Consider the following 6,845-nt stretch of genomic DNA (forward strand, 5'->3'; position numbering starts at 1 on the left):
TTTCAGGTAAGGGAGGAGAGAGAGTTGCGCTGGAAGGATCGGTAGGTGTACCCCAAAGCCATTGCAGTCATCGTTACACCCCACACTCAAACATGACTGCCCCTGAGCTAACGGACCTGTGCAGGTCAGTGGCTGGCAGGGATGATAAATATTCAGTTCTTAACTTTAATACAAAAGTCTATGAACAGAGATGACATTTCCTGTGTGTTCTCTGCACGTTCAGCTCTTCCTTGTATTAATGTAAATAGAAAAAGGGCTTGGATCTGGGAGAGGGATGACCTCACCGCCTGCCCTTCCTTTTTTTCAGTGCTTATTCCAGGCTCTGAAATTGCTTGGTTTGAATGTCAGGAGTGCAATAATACCCTTTGATATTAATCATCACAGGTGCATGGGAAATAAAAAGAGGGAAGGCATCAGAGTAAAATAAAAATGCAAACTAAGTTTGCACACGTTTTGGCTTGTCTAAGGTTATTAGGTCTAACCTCCGGTGCTGTCCTGCATGCAAATCTTAACCTACTTTCCACTGTTTTCAAGCTTTCCTGCCTTTACTAGGAAATTGCGTGGTGGGTTTCTGCATGCATTCACTGCTGCGCTTTAATTGATTTTGTTTTATTTGTTCCCCCTACCCTTTGGGGGGGCAGAGCCAGGATCAGGGTTTGTAATTGTGTTTCACAGAATGTCGTGTTGGCAGCCGTTAAAACCAGGAAACAAAATCGGCTTTCCAGGGGCTTTTCCCCTTTCTTGTGGCAGAACAAGGTAGCTTTTTAAATTTCCTCAATTTTCCCTCAATTTCCACTCGTCTCTCTTGAAGCAAAGAGCAGCTGCGCAACTTCTAGGGCCTTCACAGTTTGCAGATATACTGGTGTGTGTTTATTTTTATTTGCAGAGGTTTGCAATCCCTGTAGTTTGTTTTGGGGTTCCTGACTCAAAGGTCTTGGAACAAATCATTACAGGGCATTCCATCTGCAGAACTGTGCAAAAGCACGCTTCTGTGGCAGTGCAAGATCATCAGCGGGCCCTTACTGGAGAAACTGTGTCTGGGTTGTGTAATATTGTGTATAAGTTTAGTTAGATGGTCCATAAACCTTTTATATACTGAGACAGAAAATTCTAATTAAGTGGGCCTTAGGACAGAGAGGTTTTCCACAGCTTTTTTTTGGGTTATCAACATTTTGTAGAGGAGGAGGAACTGTATCAGACAAATACTTATTATTTCCTAACTGATTGGTCCAGTCTGGCAATGATGATATTGATGCTTGCTGCAGCTGAAGTTAAAAAGCAACAGCCTTTGGGCTGCACTAAATGATGCCAGGGAATTTCCTTGTTGCTGGTGTAGGCAGGAACTGGTGAAAGCCATGGTGGAGAATAAGTGACTTCTTTAGTTCTGGATGCATTTCATATGTCTCAGGATTTGGCCCTGTTTGCGTGTTGGTTACAAATTCTGCACAAGTTAAGCTCTAACAAGCCCAGGTCCATTATGGCTGGTTACCCACCCCACCCTCCCCAAACCAGCAGTGAATGCTAATTTTAACCAAAATCAATTATTAGATTGCTCAGCTGATGTGAGGGGAGGGAGGCAGAGGAGGGATCAGAATAGCTACAGGTGGTGCAGAAAGGGAGGGAACTTCCTTGTCTCTATTTTTTTCTATGTTCTTTTTAAAAATTACTGCAATATTTTCAGGATCCCTGGACAGTTGCTGGGGCCTGATGGCTCTGTCCTTGTCTTGAAGGCCTTGTACAATTTACCTCCTGTTAACCCTTGCTCTCTCATCTTTCCCCAGCCTGCACAACTAACTTCCAGGAGGAAAACAATTATAAGGAGGGACCCTCTTGAAGAGGGAGCTGAATAAAAGACATCCTCCAAAGGAAAAGAAGCAGAAAACTATGGTGCTAAATGAAGAGGTATTCAGAACTACTCTGCTATGGGACTGTTTTTTCCCTGTGGCTGTAGATGGTGGCTGTTTTACAGCTGTGCTAAAGCCTAAATCGGATGGCTCTCATAGGTTGTTGATTGCCTTTGCTTTATTCAGATTGCAGGGCACAGAGTACATCCTCAAGCAACAGTTTCATCTGTGAAGCTCCAGGCACTCTGGGAATGGGCAAGAGACACAAACTTCTCCACTTTTGCATTCTGAAACATCAGTGGCAACAGTAAGGTCAGTTTTTCATCATGTTGCATTTATTGGTGGGATTTTGGGGTGGGAGTCTGGAGATTTTTCTGACAAATTCCTGAAAAAAAGCAATAACTCAGAAAGCGTTCAGGAGAGAATGTGGACAGAGCTAATTCCTATTTCATGTTCTTACTGCAAGACTGGCAAGGAATAAAGGAAATCTTGAAACAAAATGTTGTGATTGCTTCTTCAAGGCTCTGTAAAGCTTCATTTCTGTGTAGATCATGAGGAGGTTAGATCGGTTCTTTTATTTAATCCAATGAAATTCATTCTGGGTCTTGATTTTCTAGCACAGTATGAAAAGTGTCTGATGACTCTGATACAAGCCTGTTATTATCGAATTGCTTTTTCATGAGGCTTTCACCTGATAATTTGGATACTGTTACAGCTATTGAAACCTGGTAATTCTTCTATACTGAAGTCTGACCATATTTATTATTACTTGTGTTATGGGAACAGCTTAAGGCTCAGAGTGAGATCAGGTCCTCATTAATGACTACTGTTGCAGGTGCACCATGAGACATTCAGAAAACTTGGGCAAGAGAAGGGAGGTGAGGGAATGCGTTGAGGAGGAAGAACATCAGGGTCTCTTACAAGGGCCACTCTGAAATTCAAGCAGAGTCTGAGAGAGGGCCCTGCTTCCTGCTGCAATCCTAAAGGTGACAGCTAGTGTTTCATACTAAGCACTACACAGTAAGCGTGTTTGGTTTGGATTTTTTTTTAAAGTCTCTTTATAACTGAATCTGTCCTGGGCTTTCCACAACCTGGTGAGGTGATATCTGGAGGTCTTTTCCAACTTTACATGACTCTCTGAAATGCAACAGTGGTTGCATTTAGCAGAAGTTAAAAATAACGTATTGGTAGACAAGACACTCAGGTTATTTTTTTCTCTCCCATCTTGCTGCTTCTGTCTGAATGATTCGGGAAGCTTCTTTCCCTGAAGGTGGACAGGCACTGTGTGTGGAAACTGGCCAAGACTTCTGTAGCGCCAATGAAGTAAAATAATGTAGAGCCCCCAAACAAGGGGAGATGTAAATCTCCATCCAAATCCTAATAAAGACAATAAACTCGCTTTCCCTCAGCTTCAGCACAGCAGCTGACAGGCACCGTGGGTGTCTGCAGTGGTGCGAGGAGGAGGAGAGATGGGCACTCCGGGAGCTCCTCTGGTGATACAGTTATTACATGCTCAGTTACCGATCACAGATTTCTCTGAATCCCATGGCTTATCAGTAATTTCCACTTGCTCTTATAGTCTAACAGCCAGCGTCTCTTTATTCATGTCTCCGTGTCACTTCTCTCCAGGAAGCGGTTAATCACTTACCAGTTTCTCTGGAAGATAGAGAGGGTTCTCTCTCACGGTGGCCTGTTGCGTGCTTTGCCTCCCTGCTGAGCTGCCATCCGGAAAAATATTAGGGCAAAATATGAATGTGCCAGGGAAGCTTTCTTACCCCTGTGTAACATGAATCATCTTCTCTGTGGGGCTGGCTTCGGGCACCTGAAAAGTAACCCTCATCTTAAAAATGACATCAGCAGAGGAAGGATGCTGTCAGGAGAACTGATGTTAGAGGGTCGCGTTCGTCAGTCAAGGATACTAGGCCAGGTAGAGAGGGAGCAAGTCCTTATGCAGATGTCTACAAGGCCAAATTTTGAATGAGTGTAACCTGACAAATCACCACTAAAGGAATGCAAATTACCCTGGATTAATCTAAATCTCTGGAACTAAGTTAGCCTGCACCAGCCAATGTTTAACCCACCTGATTCGATGCTGAACAAATTACTAATGGGGAGTGAGGGGGCTCCTGAAACATTATAAAATCCCTTAGAGGAAGATGATTTATTTTTGACAGGAATGTTTTTAACCCTCTTGTAGAATTTTACAGCGGAGAATTTCCTGAGGTTAGAGTCTTGTCTGGAGCAATCCTGAGCACTGATCTCAGTCTGTTCTTTAAGGGTTATGTTTCCCCCTCTATCAAGGACTAACTGCGTTAAGGTATTCAGGACAACTGGCAACCTCCGATAGCCCTTTGTTTATCTGTGAGGTGAAGTTGTTACAAGGGGAAGCAGTAGTTGGGTGCCTTTTCCTTGGCTGCTTCTACATCTCCTTGAGCAAGGCATGGACCCTGGCAGCAACGTTCAGAGAGAAGCATGGGGAGGGCATGGAGGAGGGAAGAGCCGGTTGACTCCCAAGTTGAGGAAGGCGTTGTTTGCAAAGGGGAGGGAGAAGAAAGCAAGTCAACCCTGATCCAGGCAGGAAAGAGTCATAGAATCATACAGTACCAGGTTGGAAGGTACCTCTAGAATGATCTGGTCCAACCATTCTTGGCAAAAGCACAGTCTAGACAAGAAGGCCCAGCACCCTGTCCAGCTGAGTCTTAAAAGCGTCCAATGTTGGGGAAGCCATCACTTCCCTGGGGAGATTATTCCAATGGCTGGTTGTTGTAATTGTGAAAATGAGAAAATTGTGGAATGGAACTGTCGTTAAGCTGGAACCTGTCCAGAGCACTGTACATGTTTAGATGAAACTAATGTGACAGCAAAGAGTTTCTAGACAAGAACTGGTCTGGCCAGATTTAATAAGAAAAGCAATACATAGTGTGAAGCTAATATGATTTCAGCCTATGAAAGAGACACCCAACCTATGTAGGCCTGTAGGATAAATGTGTAAAACTATTATAGCTGTCTACAGCATTGTACATGCTGCTCATGCTCTGACAGACACAATTATTTATTGTTTGTCTGACACGAGCACCTAGAGGCTTCCACCGAGATCAGGGCCCTAGTGCAGGGATGACGTACTGTCATGAAAAATTTATTGTCTGCCCCACCAAGGGGGCAGGCAGTGGCTGAGGAGGCCATCGGGGAACTGAGACCCGGCACGGCTCAGCCTTCACGGGCAGCCTGCAATGCTGCCAGCCACAGAGGAGGCTTGAGCTCCTACCCGGGCACATGGTCCCTGTCTGCAGCACTCGGGCAGAGATGCTCCCTGGGGCTGACTTCTGGCACTGGGTGTTTTAACGGGAGCACAGCCAGTGCTCAGGAGGGGAGGCAGAGCACACTGCACCCTGCTCTGCAGCTCAGCTCTCGCTATGCGCAGAGCAGGAACTCGGATTAGCTATTGTCACAACAGGGGTCAGCGACGGGGATGGAGGGCTGGGTACTCGAGAGCAAAGTGCTGCAACCAGCTGTTCACCCGAGACCTCAAGCTTAGCTGGGGAGTCAGATGGGGGCACTAGTTGCAGAGATCTTGAACTACAACCGAGTGTCATGGTCATGAGAAATGGCAACAGAAGACTCTCTCTGTTGGTGTCAATGATTTGTGCGGACTCTTGTATCTGTCTCAGAAATCAAATGCAAAGCTGCCAAACACCCTGACTCTGTGCATGTAACCCTGACGGATTTCCCAAAGCGAATTTTTAATTTGTACCTTCCCTCCACAGTGTCCTCCATAATATTCACCCCCAAAGTGTCAGGCTTTTCCCTACTACATAGTAAAGCTTTAGCAGCATAAGGCTGGAGGGGGAGGCCTCATGTTACTGAGACTTTAACAAATTATACTACAGAACATTAACTGGTATGCCGTGAAGTATTATCATAATTAATTACAACTAAACTGCAGTTGTCAAATAAATGAACGAAGTACACTTCATGATGCATTATCCCTGCTCTTTTATTGTTTGTCCCCTTGCTTGTTAAGCTAAAAATAATCAGTCATTTGCAGTTGGGCTTCTTGTTGTTAGTGTGAAAGTTCCATTGCAGTCATGGAGTTGTAGGGAGACTTGTGTGTGTGCATATCCAAAATGAATGTACTAACAAATATGAAATTATTAATGAAAAAAGCTCAAATGATAGTGGCATTGAGGTGAGGGTGACTTTCTTCTTTAGCCTTTATGCAATAATGGAGAACAAAAAAGTGTCAAAATGTTGGCAAAACAGACTTTTGTACTATTTTATGTCCACTTTTGTCGGAGGTAAAAAAAAATAAAAAATTACAGGAAGCGTGTGGATGGCACATAAGGAAGAGCAGCAATAATAAAATAGGCCCCTCAGGTGCTAGACGAGACCTTCCTCCAGATAAAGGAGACAAAATCTTTGCAGATAATGTATAGAATGACCTTCCCAAGGTCTTCTGAGCATGATCTTCAGCTTCTGAATATTCGCAAAGCTTCACTGAAGAGGCTGGGATTCATCTGATTTACTCCACTTAGACCTCATCCAGCAATTGTAAATAGCTGGGGAAAAAGTTACGCCTTGTTTTAGTCAATTTGGTGGAAATCGTCAGGCAGCTAAGTCCCTTTCCATGGGTGTGATTGAGTTCATCTTGTTAAAAATGGCCTCATCGGCTTCTAAAGCAAAACCTGATTGTCTGAGCACTAACCTGACAGAGCAGGAGGTTGTTGTGCACAGAAATTATCAAGCTAGATGCATGAAAACCTTGGTTTTAAGTGTGTGCACCCATGTGAATGTATGTAGAGTTAGTAGGCATGCACAAATAGCGGATGTGCTTTCACAGATAGTTGCCTAAGCATGTAATATAAGGCGATGCAGCTATATGTGCCGTTGTACACGCTTGACTAGAAATATCTGGCCTGTGGCAGAACGGAGATTGTGACCAAAATGCCAGTAAGATTCTCTGGAGCTACTACCAGAGTGAGATTTGTCTGTGCAAGCTGAAAA

The sequence above is a fragment of the Rissa tridactyla genome, chromosome 17, assembly GCF_028500815.1.
Source record: "Rissa tridactyla isolate bRisTri1 chromosome 17, bRisTri1.patW.cur.20221130, whole genome shotgun sequence".
Taxonomy (NCBI): domain Eukaryota; kingdom Metazoa; phylum Chordata; class Aves; order Charadriiformes; family Laridae; genus Rissa; species Rissa tridactyla.